This window comes from Nanorana parkeri, unplaced genomic scaffold, assembly GCF_000935625.1.
Source record: "Nanorana parkeri isolate BGI_ZX_2015 unplaced genomic scaffold, ASM93562v1 scaffold679, whole genome shotgun sequence".
NCBI lineage: Eukaryota > Metazoa > Chordata > Amphibia > Anura > Dicroglossidae > Nanorana > Nanorana parkeri.
Genome location: NW_017306947.1, coordinates 1 through 15,547, shown reverse-complemented (window position 1 = coordinate 15,547; position 15,547 = coordinate 1).

Genomic DNA, 15,547 nt, shown 5'->3' with positions numbered 1-15,547 from the left:
AATACATAATGAGCTCAAGCGAACAGTAATAAGGAACCAAAAAGAGGGGGGAGGGGTAAGAGAATAGGAAAGAGAAGGAGCAGAAAAAAATTAGGGAAGCATCCAAGACATTGTGAATAAAAGTCGGCATCGCAACACAAACACTAGGCTAAAGGGTCTCAGAAATGTGCAGGTATTGCATCCAAGGGTGCCACACCTTCTCAAATATGCCACAAGTATCCCTGATAATGCTACTCAGCTTCTCATGTACCATTATCCACGACAATTTAGAAAAAACGTTTCTGAATGGAACTGCCTGGGATTTCCAGGCCTTTGCCAAACAAATTGTTGCAGCCAGAAAGAAGAACAACAATAGTCCGTCTTCGGACCTGGATACACCTGGTATTGGACGGTTTAATAGGACATATTGTGGATCGCGGGGAGTTTGGATCCGGAGTACCTTATAAATCAAGGCATAAAGTCTGTTCCTGTATGGGCGGGGGCAGTGGCGGAACTACCACCGGTGCAGGGCTTGAGCCTACGGGGGGGCCCAGTATCCATTCAAACACAGCCCTGGGGCAGAGATGGGGAGGCCGTTGGTGTCCGGCCGCCAGTTACCATCGGATTGGTATGCGGCGGGCCCCTCCATCTCTGCCCCGGGAGTGTCCATTGATCACATTGGCTGACCGGCCCCCTGTATGTGTGTCCATCTCAGCGCGCCCGTGTACTCAAGCGGCTGTCTGCTGGGCCCGGATAGATAGCCGACAATCTGGAGGGCACCATATACCAGTGCGAGAGACCTTTATAATTAGCCTTGATCAGGGAAACATTAAGCAGTCCCTTCTACATCCTGGAACAACAGGTGTGCCAAAGAATTAAAAAAATGGTGAAGTTGTCTATAACAAAACATTTCAGTAGATGGCATATTTAAAGTATTCAGGCAGTATGTCGATATAAGAGGTTGACGGGCTCTAAAAAAGCGACGGAGTGTGTATTGAGGCCAGATCATAGAGTCCACGAAGACGATCCCAAAGGGCCAAGGAGGAGGACAGGGTCGGCGCTAGGACCACCGGGCAACGCCTAGGAGCCATACACATAAGTATGTCTAACGGTGAACCAGATGCCGAAGCCGCCTCCAAGGCCATCCAATCAGGTTGGTAGTCCGAAAAGTATATGGAGCATAGTTGAGCCAGTCTGGCCGCTCTATAATAGAGCAATAAATTGGGGACCCCCAAACCGCTGGCTTCCTTAGGGGAATACATAGTTAACTTTGAGAGTCTCAGGCATTTCTGACCCCAAATAAATCGCATCAGGAAAGACTGCAATGACAGGAGATCAGCCCTTAGGATAGCTATCGGCAGAGCTATAAAATAATACAATATTTTCGGTAACAGGGTCATCTTAAGTGCATGTCCACCTTTGTACTGCCGCTCTTAAGTGTTTATATAACGGCAGATAACTACATTTGTATAAGAAAGAAATGCGAGGAGTAGATTCCACCTTAAGGTATGCAATTACCGAAAGGGAAGGGGCTTTTAAGAAATACTATAAACTCTCCAATTGTATAAAAAATATGAATTCATTTATTACATAATTGGAAATGAACAAAGTTGAAACATAATTGGTCTATTTCGCATGCAGTAGATGTCACATCAAGTCAACAAATATTATTAAAATAAAGCATAAAAGAGAACTCATTCAGATAAAACCCGACATGTTTCGCCCTAATGGGCTCTTCAGGGGAATTTATATATCCTAAATAAGAGAGAACCCATGTGAGGCAAATTGGAGACTGCATTCATATATAGAACAAGCATATACAGACACACATTATGGTATCATGGATATTAGCAAGCTTACATGGAGGAGTCCAAAAGGACCGTCAGTCGACACCACTACATGAGGTGGAGGGGGCCAAGTGTTTTCAGGTGTGTTTTCCCTCTATTCGAATAAAATTAGTCACCCCCATTTCTTGCTTGTTGGCGTGTATTTATCCGCCCCTTACAGGGTATCTGGGTTTCAATTTACTTTCTAAATTTGAATGATTTCTTTATAAACTTAATATTTGGATATATATACATGTCTCTTAAACGTTGTATAGGTTTGAAGTTATTGTAAATCATGCAAACCATGTATGTGCATTTTTTATGCTCTCTACATTCCATAAATTGGGTAGAGTTGGACGCATGTTTATATTATATATTGTACTGTATTGTCTTCTCAACATGAAATCATGAATGTATATATCCCATGCTATTTTCTATTATCCATATTTATACCACCTAATTAAAATTGAAATCATGTTTCTGTACTGTATATGAATTTGTCTTTCCAAAGTCTATTTTATATGATTGGTGATATATATATACTCTTTGACATAGTTGCTTGAATCCCACTAATAATGATTGTGGTCTATGTATGCAATATAATAATATATACAAAAATATATGGTATATGTGTATAATGGGAGCCTGCTTGGTGCAAACTGCGAGACTGCATCTAGTCTAATATAATTTTAATTTCATTATATATACTGTGGATAGCACCAATTACCTGTCATGGGAGGATCCATCTTTTGATATGATCGCTTCCTCAGTGTTTTGTTAATTCCCTTTCCTCTTGTTTGTTTATGTTGTTGCGCATGGGAGTCGTGGGTGCGTATTGGATGGCCTGCTTGCCGGGCCTCTCAGACCCCCTTGGTCCCGGAGGCTCGGGAGATGCGCGCTTGCATCATCACGTGCACGCGTCTCGGGGCTCTCCCACCTACGCACCGTACTGCGCGCCGTGGCCCCGCCCCTTTGGGGGCGGACCTATGGCGTGCAGCACTCATGGATAGCATATAAATGGCCACAAATGTGGTCATTTCTTATGCGGCACTCGTGAGGAACACACTAGAAGCTGACTATACTAGGTAATACATTTTGATCCGCAGTTGAAGTCTCAATTGTTTATGGTATTGGAAACAGGCACTCATTTATTTTTGGCAACTGGGCACTGTTTGTACTTGCATTTTTTGAGTGGTATCTTGATTTTCACCCATGTAATTTTGTGGGTGTGCATGTTGCTTAGTGTGCATGGTCAAAAGCAATGCTCATTGAGCAATATGCATAGTTATTATACTGTTATGTACACACGTTTATGAGTATTTTGATAATTGAAGTATTAATTCACAACCCTTTGAATAATTTCACTTGTTTATTATTTAGACATACATACACGAATTCGCATATATTAATTATTATGCTTCACTAGCATTTACTATCACCACCCATCATCATGAATATTATATAAATAAAATTAATATGCCATTTATATCACTACACATAATTTATTCACTTATTATTCTCATTGAATCATTATTTTATGAATCCCTATTTGTGCCTGTTCAATACAAATCTCTTTTTCTGTTGCCCTCGATTGTTGTTGCTGCCTTGCTCTCCTGACACGATTCCCATGCGTGACTATTTTTATTCAAATAGAGGGAAAACACACCTGAAAACACTTGGCCCCCTCCACCTCATGTAGTGGTGTCGACTGACGGTCCTTTTGGACTCCTCCATGTAAGCTTGCTAATATCCATGATACCATAATGTGTGTCTGTATATGCTTGTTCTATATATGAATGCAGTCTCCAATTTGCCTCACATGGGTTCTCTCTTATTTAGGATATATAAACTGTACCATTAAATTGTTGTGCAATAATTTATAATTGTCTGCCCTTTCACTATTCAATAACTACCATTATGCCAGTCAATGTCAGGGTAAGTAAAATCTCCAATTAATACTACTGTCCCAGCCCTTGCAGCCCTTTCTATATGTTTCACAGATAGAAAGGACTGCAAGGGTGCATTATGCAAACCAGTATACAACTCCACCCATAACGCATCAGCACCATCACACTCACCATCAACAAAGTCCTCTTTCACACTCACTTTTAGATCACCTCTCACATAGAGACAAACACCGCCACCTTTTCATTTTCCCCGGTCTCTCCAAAAGAGAGCATAGCCAGGAATATTAACAGCCCAATCATGTGAAGAACAAAGCCAAGATTCAGCAATACCAATTATATCATAGTTCTCCTCATGCACCAAAGCTTCCAATTCTCCCATTTTGCTGTGTAGACTGGTATTGGCGAACAAACAATCCAAGCCATTTTTACATTTTTCACTTGTAATAGCTGTATCTTTTTTATAGTACAATTAGTACTATAAACTCCAATGTTTCTTTGCAACATGGGAATCTCCTTATGCGCTTTGATTTCCCTCCCCCCTTCTTCCCCTGTTCCACCCTCCATTATAGTCTTACCCCTGTTTCACTTATCTGCCCCATTATATACCAACTCTCCCTTCCCCCTCAATCCTAGTTTAAATACTCCTCCAACCCTCCCATGATCCTCTCCCCTAGCCATTGACTTTAATGCATTGTCACACGCCCTCCTGCCCCAAAACAAAGTGAGCTGGCCAGGTTGCGTTCCAGAGGCCGAACGCTCTGGAATGCACTCTTTATGGGGTGACTGGGTCTTAAGGGCTTTTTCACACCAGATACAGTCCGCTCCGTTTTTGAGCTGCATCAAAAACGCATCACAGTGTTTCCTATGGGATTCTTGTGCTCTGTTCACCCCAGAGCAGTCCGTTCCAATGCAGCAAGAAAAAGTACTGCTTGCTCTATTTTAGCTGCATCGGAACGCATCAAAAACGCATGCAAATGCAACAGAGCGCACCTGAAATCCCATTTTAAGCAAAAAAAACCCTGCATCAATCGCAGTAAAATTGCAGCAAAATCGCGTTAACAAATTGCGGCAAAACGTATTGTACATACGTGGTGTACAGACATGCGGTTCTGATGCAGTTCTGGTATGAACCAGCCCTTACACCAGGTTTTCAGCCATGCATTTAGCTCTTTAAGCTCCCCCTGTCTTTCCTGTGTTGCACATGGCACAGGCAATATTCCAGAGAATATTACTTTGGAGGTCCTAACCTTCAGCTTGCAACCTAGTTCTTTACATTTATTTTTATGGATCCTGCATCTTCCATGTATTCTGTTATTGGTCCCAACATGGACCATGACAGCTGGGTCATGCCCAGCCCCTCCCAGAAATTTGTCCAACTAGTCCACCACATGCTGAACCCTGGCACTAGGGAGACAGCAAACTGTTCTGTTGAGGCGATCTGGGCGACAAACTATTCTATAAGTCCTCTGAATTATAGAATCTCCTATTACCACAACCTGTCTAGGCCTTCCGGCATTACCCTCACCACCCAGACTAGATGGGCTGCTCTCTCGGCTGTTAGGGGTAGCAGTGACATCTAGGGCTGCCAACTCAGAGTCTGCCACCCGCACATCTTTGCCCAACTTAGCAAATTTGTTAGGGTGCTCAAACACAGGGCTGGCCTTCCCTTTCTCTGAGCCCCTGCTACTCCCTCTAGCTACAGTAACCCAGCTTCCTAACTGATCATCCTCACTTACCCCTCCACATCAACCCCATTAACAGCCTGCTCAGTGACTGAGTATCAGAAACACCACTCATCTTCCCATTGGCCATAGAAATCAAGGACATCTAATGAATAATAATGTAGAGTAACCCCTAAGGTAGATAACAAAAAACTGTGTAGTATAACAAAAGTTGAGTATCGTTGCCGGTTAGACCTTCTAATCCGAATACCAAAAAAATACTAAGAGAGGAAAGACAAGAAGAGAAAAGAAAAGGAGGGAAAATAGAATAACAGAAGAAACAGAGAAATCGAGTCTCGCAGCCCAGTCACCACTTCCCAGGGTTCCAAAAATCCAACTTAAAAGAGATTCCAAGAGTCCTTCCGGAACACAGTTACCTTCCTGATTATTCCCCCCGTGACCTCATATGCAACAGAAGCTAGATATAGCCATTTCAGGATGTTGAAGCTGTATCCACAGTTCACAAATACTTAAGAATTTAGGCTGTCTATCAATCAGAATACTCGTCAGGTGTTCATTCAACAAAACATTATCCATCCTAGAAAGACATTCCCTATAAGGAATCTGTTGTTTATTCCAATTACCCGCCAAAGTCAATTTGGCTGTCAGAAAAATAATTGTTCGTTGAGGTTTATTCAGTCCAGGGACATTCAAATGAAAAAGAGCACACTTGAAAACCCGCACTACGCATACATGAAACAGCACAGTTAATACCCTAAAACATTTAGACCCCAAAAATAGTAGCAAAGGGGGACATCACCACCAGATATGCATCATATCACTTGGTATGACAACCACGAAAACAGTATCCTGAGAATGCTACATTCATCCACGCAATATGGGAGGGGACCAAATACCATCTCATAATGGCCTTATAGGCCACTTTCACATTCATGATATTGAATGAACATCCTGCAATATTCTGCCACATTTGCTTCCATTCATCTTCTGTCCAGGACAGCCCCAACTCCCTTTCCCATTTACCAATATAAGAGTGGGAATTATAGCTTGACCGCTTATTTAATTGGGAATATAAAACAGTAACTAACCTGGGACCCTCCGGGGTGTACAGACAGATATGTTTAAAGCATGTGAGAGGGTGTTTCAGATTCCTCCTGCTGGCCAAGGATGAAATCCAATGGTGTAGCTGTAGGTACCTAAACAACTCAACTTCGGGCGGTTGTTTACGTTCCTTAATACAGGTTTAAGTACAGGGGTGTGGACATTTTTGAAAAAAACTACTTGTCCAAGGGCTAAAGCGGGGCCACATCTACTTGTCCTTCATAACAATCTACTTGTCCCCATACAAAAAAAAATAGTTTTAATTAAAACTAGGGATGCTCACCGAGTATCGGTGCTTCCATTTGCATGGAGCAGGCTTCCCGGGCAATCAGGAAGCCGGGCAGCGGGTAATGAGATGTTACCCGGCTTCCTGACTGACAGGGAAGCCGACTCCATGTTGTTTGGCCGGCTTGATTGTGAATGGCTTGGAAGCCGGTTTCCCAGCCAATCAGCAAGGTGCTGGCTTCCTGGCCAATCAGGAAACTGGGAGTCGGGTCATTAGTCGCTGCCCCGCTTCCTGATTGCACGGGAAGCTGGCTTCATGTTCCCCTACGGCACTGCCGGTCAGAGGAAATCTTCCTCTGACCATAAGTTCCGGTTTTGGAGAAGATATCAAGCATTTGGGCGAGTACAAGTACTTGCCCAAATACTCTGTATCTGTGCATGCCTAATCAAAACTGTATTGGTCTGTGCTAAATAGTGCTTCTCATTGGTCAGTGTGGTCCCCTGACCAATGAGTGCTTGCAATTTGCAAGCGAAATTAAAAATGCATAGGGCAGGACTGCGCTGGGCAGTACGGGGTAAGGACAGTACACCTGTACCAGCGGAGGGTGAGGACTGTTTGCCGAAAGGTAAGTATAGCCGGGGGTGGGGGGTTTTGGGAGAGACAGGGGCCAGGTTTGATCGGGTAATTCCATTTTCCCATATTACCTCGGAAAGTGAACTTGCCCTTTAATGCACATTGTGCGTGTGGGACAGTTCTGCTGCCTCGCTACCACAATATGGCACAGTGAAATGGCGGCAGCACTCAACGCACACACACAATGTCCTATGCGTGCGTTTTATTTGCATGCAGATGGCGGTGGCATCGGGGTTGGTTTTCATTTTTTTTATTTTATTTTTTACATTGTCACTTTTTTTTAATATAATTAATAATTTTTTACTTTTTCATAACTTTTTTTAAATTTTTATTATGTTTAACTTTTTTCCCCCCACCTAATTTTATTCCTATCACATAGGGATTTAAATTCCTCTAAGTGATAGTTTGGAGGTGACAAGTTCCCTTTATGGAACCTGCCCTCCAACACAGAACAGATGTTCTGTGTAGTTCCTGACAGCTGAGACAGGTGGCGCTGTGATCACAGTGCCACGGTCTCGGTCTGCTCTGCGGGCTCTATGGTGAGCTCATGTTCTGTGGTCTCGGGTCCGCCAGAGGAGCGGGGGACCCCGAAAACCACGGGGTGGGGGGGAGGTGTGGACAGAATCGCCGCTTCTCGTTTCATACAAGTGATCAGATCACTTGAAAACGAGCAGCGGCTCCACACTGTACACTTAGCTCCGGACAAGCAGAGCTAAGTGTACAAAAAAACTACTCGCCCGGCGCCCAAAACTGCATGTCCCGGGCGTCAGGCGATAGGAATTCCACACCCCTGAAGTAGGTACAGTAGAGGAACGGAAAAAATCATATACTATATTAAAACCATTAGCTGTCCACCTCTGGTCAAGGGGTTAGTAGCATCCGGCTTAAAAAACGGTTGTGTGACATACGGTTACATGACATATAAATGTAAAAACGCGTTGGGTGCGCCAACGCACGAAAACGACAATTGTGCTGCACATGTTACATATGACCATGAATGTCGGAGTGCGAGCATTAATTTTGGGCCATCAATCACTGATAACACAAAACTGTTGAGCAGTAAAAGCTTTTAAAACATCACCAATGGGCAACTTTTTGTATTGTAGTTTTGTGCAGTTTCGCTGGCACACGCAATTTTAACGCTTGATATGTTTGGTGTCTATTTACCCGATTTGACACCGTCTTTTATATTTTACAAAAAAATTGCATAATAATAAATGTTTCATAACTTAATATAGAGACAGTTTTTTGTTCAAAATTTTTGGTAATGTTTACTTAGTACAGTATAGTAAAAACAAAATAATCCAGTGGTGATTTAATACCCCCAAAAGAAAGCTTTAAGCGTCCACCAAAAACAATAAAATAATTAATTTCAGTACAGTGTTGTATGACTGAATAAATGACAGTCAAAGTACCGCAGAGCTGAATACTGAAAAATGGCCTGGACAGGAAGGGGGTGTAACACTCCAGGCTTCAAGTGGATAAGCTACAGATGTGTTTGATAACAACGATACTCAAACATTATTTTAAATTTAAAGCAGACCTTTACACTCAAAAATCAATTTCTACAAATGCATCCCTATATGTATAATGATTAACCACCTCCCGTCCACTAGCCATAGGTAAACGGCCGGACGAGAACCTTATAGGAGCGGGTGGGCATCTTCAGACGCTCTCCTGCGCGGCGCTAAGCGTGTACACAAGCCGGGAAACTGTCAAAAATGTAAACAGCCAGCAATGGCTGTTTACATTCAAGCGATCAGGTGTCTCTAGTGATGCCCGATTGCTTGTATTAGGTGCAGTTTTACCCCCTCCCACCCACGCAGCCGCCGCCGCTGTCACTTCTGTCACCGGTCCCAAGATCTGCTGTGCCCAGTGCGGCCAGGACCGGCTAAGCTGCTCTGTCACAGGAGATCAAAGGGAGATCTGTACACGATCTCCCTCTGATCTCCTCTCCAGCTTCTCTGCTGGTCACTAGATAACATTAGGGGTCTTGGAGACCCCTGATGTCTCCATAAAGAGGACCTGTCATGTAAATTGGCTATCACATAGGGGGCTTATTAGCCCCCTATGTGATAGCAATAAAGTTAAGTGTAAAGAAAAAAAAAGAGTAAAGAAAAAATTAAAGATCTATAAAAAAAATTAAAATTTTTAAAGTCCCCCCACATACACACGCAAACATGCGTGGGGTACGCCTATTGTGCCACACATGTTATATCACCGCACACATTGGAGTGCGAGCAATAATTTTAGGGCCATTAATCACTGATAACACTAAACTGATGAGCAGTAAAAACGTTTAAAGCGTGGCCTACGGCCAATTTTCTGTGTGGTCGTTTTTTGCGATTTTGCGGCCGCGCACAATTTTAAGGCTTGACATGTTTGGTCTCGATTTACCTGACGTGACCTCGTCTTTTATATTTTACCAAAAAAATTGGGGTCATAATAAATGTTACATTACATTTCATAGGGAAACAGGGTTTTTTTTCAAAATTTAGGGTACATTTTATGTTATATAGTAAAAAATAAAAACCCGGTGATGATTAAATACCACCAAAAGGTATAAAATAAATTTCAGTACAGCGTTACATGACGGAATAAATGTCAGTCAAATTACTGCAGCGCTGAATACTGAAAAATGGCCTGGCCAGGAAGGGAGTTTAACACCCCGGTCAGCAAGTGGTTAATAATAACAAAGACATGTCAGGTGTAAAATGCTGTGATTTTGAAATAATTACACTTGCAGAGCATTCACTTCCTGCTTTGAAAGTGCAAATTACATCAGTTTGCCAATACAATGCACACTGGGATTGCCTTGTCATCAGCAGAGCATTGATGGAAAATCTCATCTGAAATCCCATGAGATCTCGGGGAAAGGCATTTTCCTCCCCTGAGATGTTGTGCATGGTCATATGTTCTTGCTACATGTCTAGTCACATGTGCCAGAAATCAAGGAAGTTATCGGAAAGCTTGTAATCTGCCCTTAGTAAACATGGCCACCGTCAAAAGACTGCGGAAGAAAAGAGAAATAAGGTATGCAAAGAATACAAAGCCTGCAGTTATGTAGAAGCATGTGTTTGCAGATTGTCATTACTAAACATTCCTAAAGATGTGTTTGTAGTTATTTTAAAGATATGGGGAAGGTCCACTTTAATAGAAAGAAACATTAAAATAACCACTGACAGTCCATCTGAGAACCCACACGCCCACCTGAGACGCCACACAGTCACCAAAGAGCCCACACAGCCCACCTGAGACCCTGCACAGCCCAACTGAGAGCCTGCACAACCCACCTGAAAGCCTGCACGGCCCACCTGAGATGCCACACCGCCAACTGGGACCCCACACAGCCTCCTGAGACCCTGCGCAGCCCTCCAGAGACTCTGCATAGCCCACCTGAGATCCTTCACAGCCTCCTAAGAGCCCGCACAGCCCGCCTGTGACCCCGCACAGCCCACCTGAGAGCCTGCACAGCCCATCACAAGCAGGGCCGGCCTTAGGCCTTTAGGCGCCCTGTGTGAGAAAACTCTACAGCGCCCCACAGCGACCACACCCCTCAGTAACCACACCCCTCAGTGGCCACACCCATTTTCCCCAATATCGGCACCATTTAAAGACTCCCATTTTTTAAGCCCCAAAGAAACATTAAAAAGTTTGATAAAAATAAAACTTTTATTCAAAGGTATTAAACTTGTAGGCACAATACAAGTATTCTTATTAAATAAAACAACTGTAGGCAAACAAGTGGTAAGCAATAAATGTCAAACTAAAATAGAGTCTATAAAAATATAGTGTCAGGTTCTCATGCCGACCTTTATTTCAAGTAGGAGCATCTAGAAAAGTAAAACTAAAAAACAGAACACAAAACCTAGACTACATGTTAAATGAATGAATTACTATTTGCCCGAATATATGGAAAATGTATTCAGGCACATAAGAATTTGTTTGAGAATGCACGGCGGCCATGTTGGCCACCGACACGTTCTACCATCTCGGAGGCGGGGAGCATGCCTCCAGAACACGCCAATGGCTGATTCCAAAATAGCATAAAAATTTGTTTTGTTTGATGAAACTAATGAAAACTTTTTTAAAATAATATTTTACTTTTTTTTTTACTGTTGGGGGGGCTTCGGGGAAATATTAGGGGTCTAAACAGACCTCTGACATTTACCTTTTAAAATAGAAAAGAAATTGAGGACCCAATTTCTTTTTCTGCAGCCTCAGCACTCAATGAATGGGAAGCACTCAGTACAGAGGGTTCCCATTCATTCAGAAACTGATGATAGTAAAAAATTTACTATCACCAGTTTCTGAATTGGGAGGAGCCTCTGTAGTGAGTGCTTCTTCCCATTGAGAAATGAATTCATAACTGGGGACACATAGTACTATTTCCCCAGTTATTTACAAACATTGGAGTGATCAGACGATCACTCTAGTGTTTGTTCCATGCACACAGAGGACCGGTAAATGTCACTGATATTTACCTGATCTTCCGCTCGGCCACGCACACAGCCGCCGTCATCCTGAAACTGACAGGATGACACCGGCTGCTCTCTCTTCCCACTCAGCCGTCCTGAAAGCTGCGGCTTCTCTTCTCCTCACCGCTGGCCATCCGACATGACAGCGCTCCCTGCTGTGCCCCCCCCGCATGGCTGAGCGGTGAGGAGGAGATAAGCTGCAGGCTTATTCCGAAGATGAGCTGTGTAGGCAGCCTGGCGCCCTTGATGCCATGGCGCCCTGTGCGGCCACACAGCTCTCTCACCCCAAAGGCCGGCTCTGATCACAAGGATTCCGATCACAGCACTAAAGCCAATCTATAAATATCATACCTTTATCATACAGTTTGACAATAAGCATCAACCAATCATCAAAAAGTCAAGATCTTATTAAAACCAAAAAAGACATGTGAAGCTCTTCTTGTTGTCATATTCTTATTTTAATGTCTCTTGGCTTCTGCAGCAAGTATCAGGAATACAAAGTGCTCCAACGCTCTGACTAGCTGATCTGAGGGGCACAGAACTTGGAAACTTGACAACAACATGCCCATCAATTGCATGTGTCATGCTGCACGTGTCTGTTATCTCAAGCTACTTTAACCTCTGATTATTTAACTGTCCTTGACTGTGGGCATTGCCTACCAGCAGATAATATTTTGGCATCATCTTTGCTCACAATTAAGGACAGAGACTGAAATGAAAAACAAATACACTTTCTGCACAGCTGCATATTGTTTAATGGTAGACAGAATAAAAAGAAAGTTATTAAAGAGACAAAATACCATGGCTGTTATTCCACAGGACCTTGATTTTTAATAAAAGAGGCAGATTTAAAAAGACTGAAAATACCATTTGAAATTACATTAACATGCTAAAGCAGTAAGTTAATTATCTATTTCTATCTTTTTTTAGTAACACTTTTCACATGAGGTATATTTGGGCAATTTATCATAGTTGTAACAAAGTAAATAACAGAGGATTGTTATTCATAATCAAAGAGATATACTCTGTATCTTGCTAATAGCAACCAATCATACCCTGCCTTTATTTTCCAAACTATACTGAAAGAAGGTATACCGTATATACTCGAGTATAAGCCGAGATTTTCAGCCCATTTTTTTGGGTGAAAAGTGCCCCCCTCGGCTTATACTCGAGTCAGCGCCAGCGCGTCATCTTACTTACCTCGCCGAGCGTCGCGTCACTGCTGCTCGGTGTGCGGCGCTCCGAGCGGGGTCATCTGGCAGTCTCCGGGTCCTAATTTAGGTGGCCGGAGACTGCCAGATGACCCCGCTCGGAGCGCCGCACACCGGAGCAGCCGCGACGCTCGGCGAGGTAAGTAAGAAGAAAAAAAAAACCCCCGCAGCGGCCAGTCAGGCAGGGGAGCAGGGATGAGTCAGCGGCGCGCTGATCAGGCGAGAGGAGCTCCAGGTGGGGTTGTAATTTAGCGGGCAGGCACCTCTGAGCCAGCTAAATTAGGACCCCACCTGGAGCTCCTCCCACTGGACCAGCGCGCCGCTGACTCGTCCCTGCTCTCTCCGTGATGTGATGATCCGATCACCGGCACACAGTGAGTGAGGGGAGGGGAGGGGGGGGGGGGGGGTAGAGAGAGAGATTAATTAAGCAATTATATATGTATTGTCTGCACTGTATTAGCAGTATATACTCTATATAGAGTATATACTGCTAATACAGTGCAGACAATACATTTACAATTATACTAACATGAATGTATTAAATGATCTGTATGTAGCCCTGTACTATGGATCATTTAACCCATTCATGTTAGCAGAGGATCATTGTAAATGTATTGTTGCAGGCACTCTATATGTACATGTACTATATACTACATATAGAGTGCACTGAACAATAGATTTACAATTATCCTCTGCTAATATGAATGGGTTAAATGATCCGTAGTACATGATATGTAGCCCTGTACCCCCTTTTCCACTTACAGAGCTAGGTTATTTTTCTTTTAAATAAATATTAATGTATTTTAATGGTATCTATCTACCAGTAGCTGCCTCATTTCCCACCCTCGGCTTATATTCGGGTCAATACTTTTTCCCAGTTTTTTTGGCTAAAATTAGGTACCTCGGCTTATATTCGGGACGGCTTATACTCGAGTATATACGGTAACTGAATTTCTGCTGTTGCAGGGAACAAGCTCAAATGTTTACTGCTCCCAGATGTTGCCTGGTCCTACTGTAACACAATCAGTAATTTACTAATCTTGTCAGTAAATTCTGGCCTTTTTTAGGGCTAATAGGCAAGCTATTGTAAAAATAAAATGGTTTGGGGAGCAAAGGGGATAAGTACCAATGCAAAAACACAAATTCTTTGAAAGACAACTATGGACCAACCTTTTCTGGCCATAATTCTCTTTAGGGTCACAGGAAGACATTTACTATGTCCTCCTGTTACCCAAATCTTAGCATTTAGCAGGCTATTGCCTGCTATATGCCGCGGGGCCGCACTGCGTCGGGGGAAAGATCCCTACAATATTGTCGGGATCCACCTCGCCACCTGATTAACAGCTGTGCCTGCCCATTTGTCCCTCCAGTCAGCGCTGGAGGAACAGAGAGGGGAGGGGGGAATCCTTGTGGGATGAAGATCGGTAACTGAGTGATCAGCGGTATGTGATCACTCAGTTCTCAATCTATAGAGCAGATCTGTGACAGCTTCAGTGTCACACGTCGGCTTTAATTATGGGGAGTGTATATGGAGTATATTTCACTCTCCCCATGAATCTTGGTTAAGCCATAATTTAAGAGAGAAAGGCAAGGCAGGTTTTATCCTGAAATACAAATTGGACTGTAGCATCTAGAGATGACCAAATGTGCTTGGATTCGATTCTTGGGCAATTCATCAAACTTAATGTAAATTCCAGAAAACAACTTTAATCCAAACCCCATTGATGTTAATGAGGAAAGGGTGCAAATCTTGAAAATCAATTCTGGCTATTTCCAAGGCTAATAGGCAAGGGATTGTCAAACAAATGGCATTGGAAGGTGGGCACTACAAAAAGGGCATGTACCAATGCAAAAAACTGTTATAAAAAATACCGTTCAGTGGAGAGTGCCTTCCATTTTACACAACTTTAAGGGCAACTTAAGGGTAACTTGGGAAAACACCAATTCTTCAAAAGATCTTTGAGATGCATAGTGGTTTTCAAGCTCAAGTATGCAATGTGCGTATCCACACATTTGACCCCTTCACTACCAGTGACGTACAGTGTACATCACTGGCATTGGGCCCGTTTAAACAGACTTTCTGTTGGGGGCGTGGCCGAGATGTGAAGCAGAGCGGACGTGTCTGAGGGAGCTCCGCCGCCACACTGAGCTTCATCCGGCTTTAATCCTGCAGACTCGGTTCCTGTTCTTCACACCCGAGCTCCGGTGGATGTCCGGAGCAGGGGGATATGCCCTCTAGGTCTGGCAAGCGAGGTAATACCCCGAAAGGTGGCTGGAGGAGATCCCAGCGTGCGGCCTCGTGTCCCGCCGCCGCCATCTTGCCGCCGTCCATTGCTCCCTGTGAGTGCTCACGCCGGACCTTGTGCATGGAGGGAGTAGCTGCAGACGCTGCTGAGGTGGCGCTGGCCCCTCCGGAGCAGCCTGTCTCCCCACCGACCACAAGTAAGGAGAGGGCTATAGAGGGCTATCCTGGAGGCCATAGAGGGCTGTAAAATCGCCCTCAC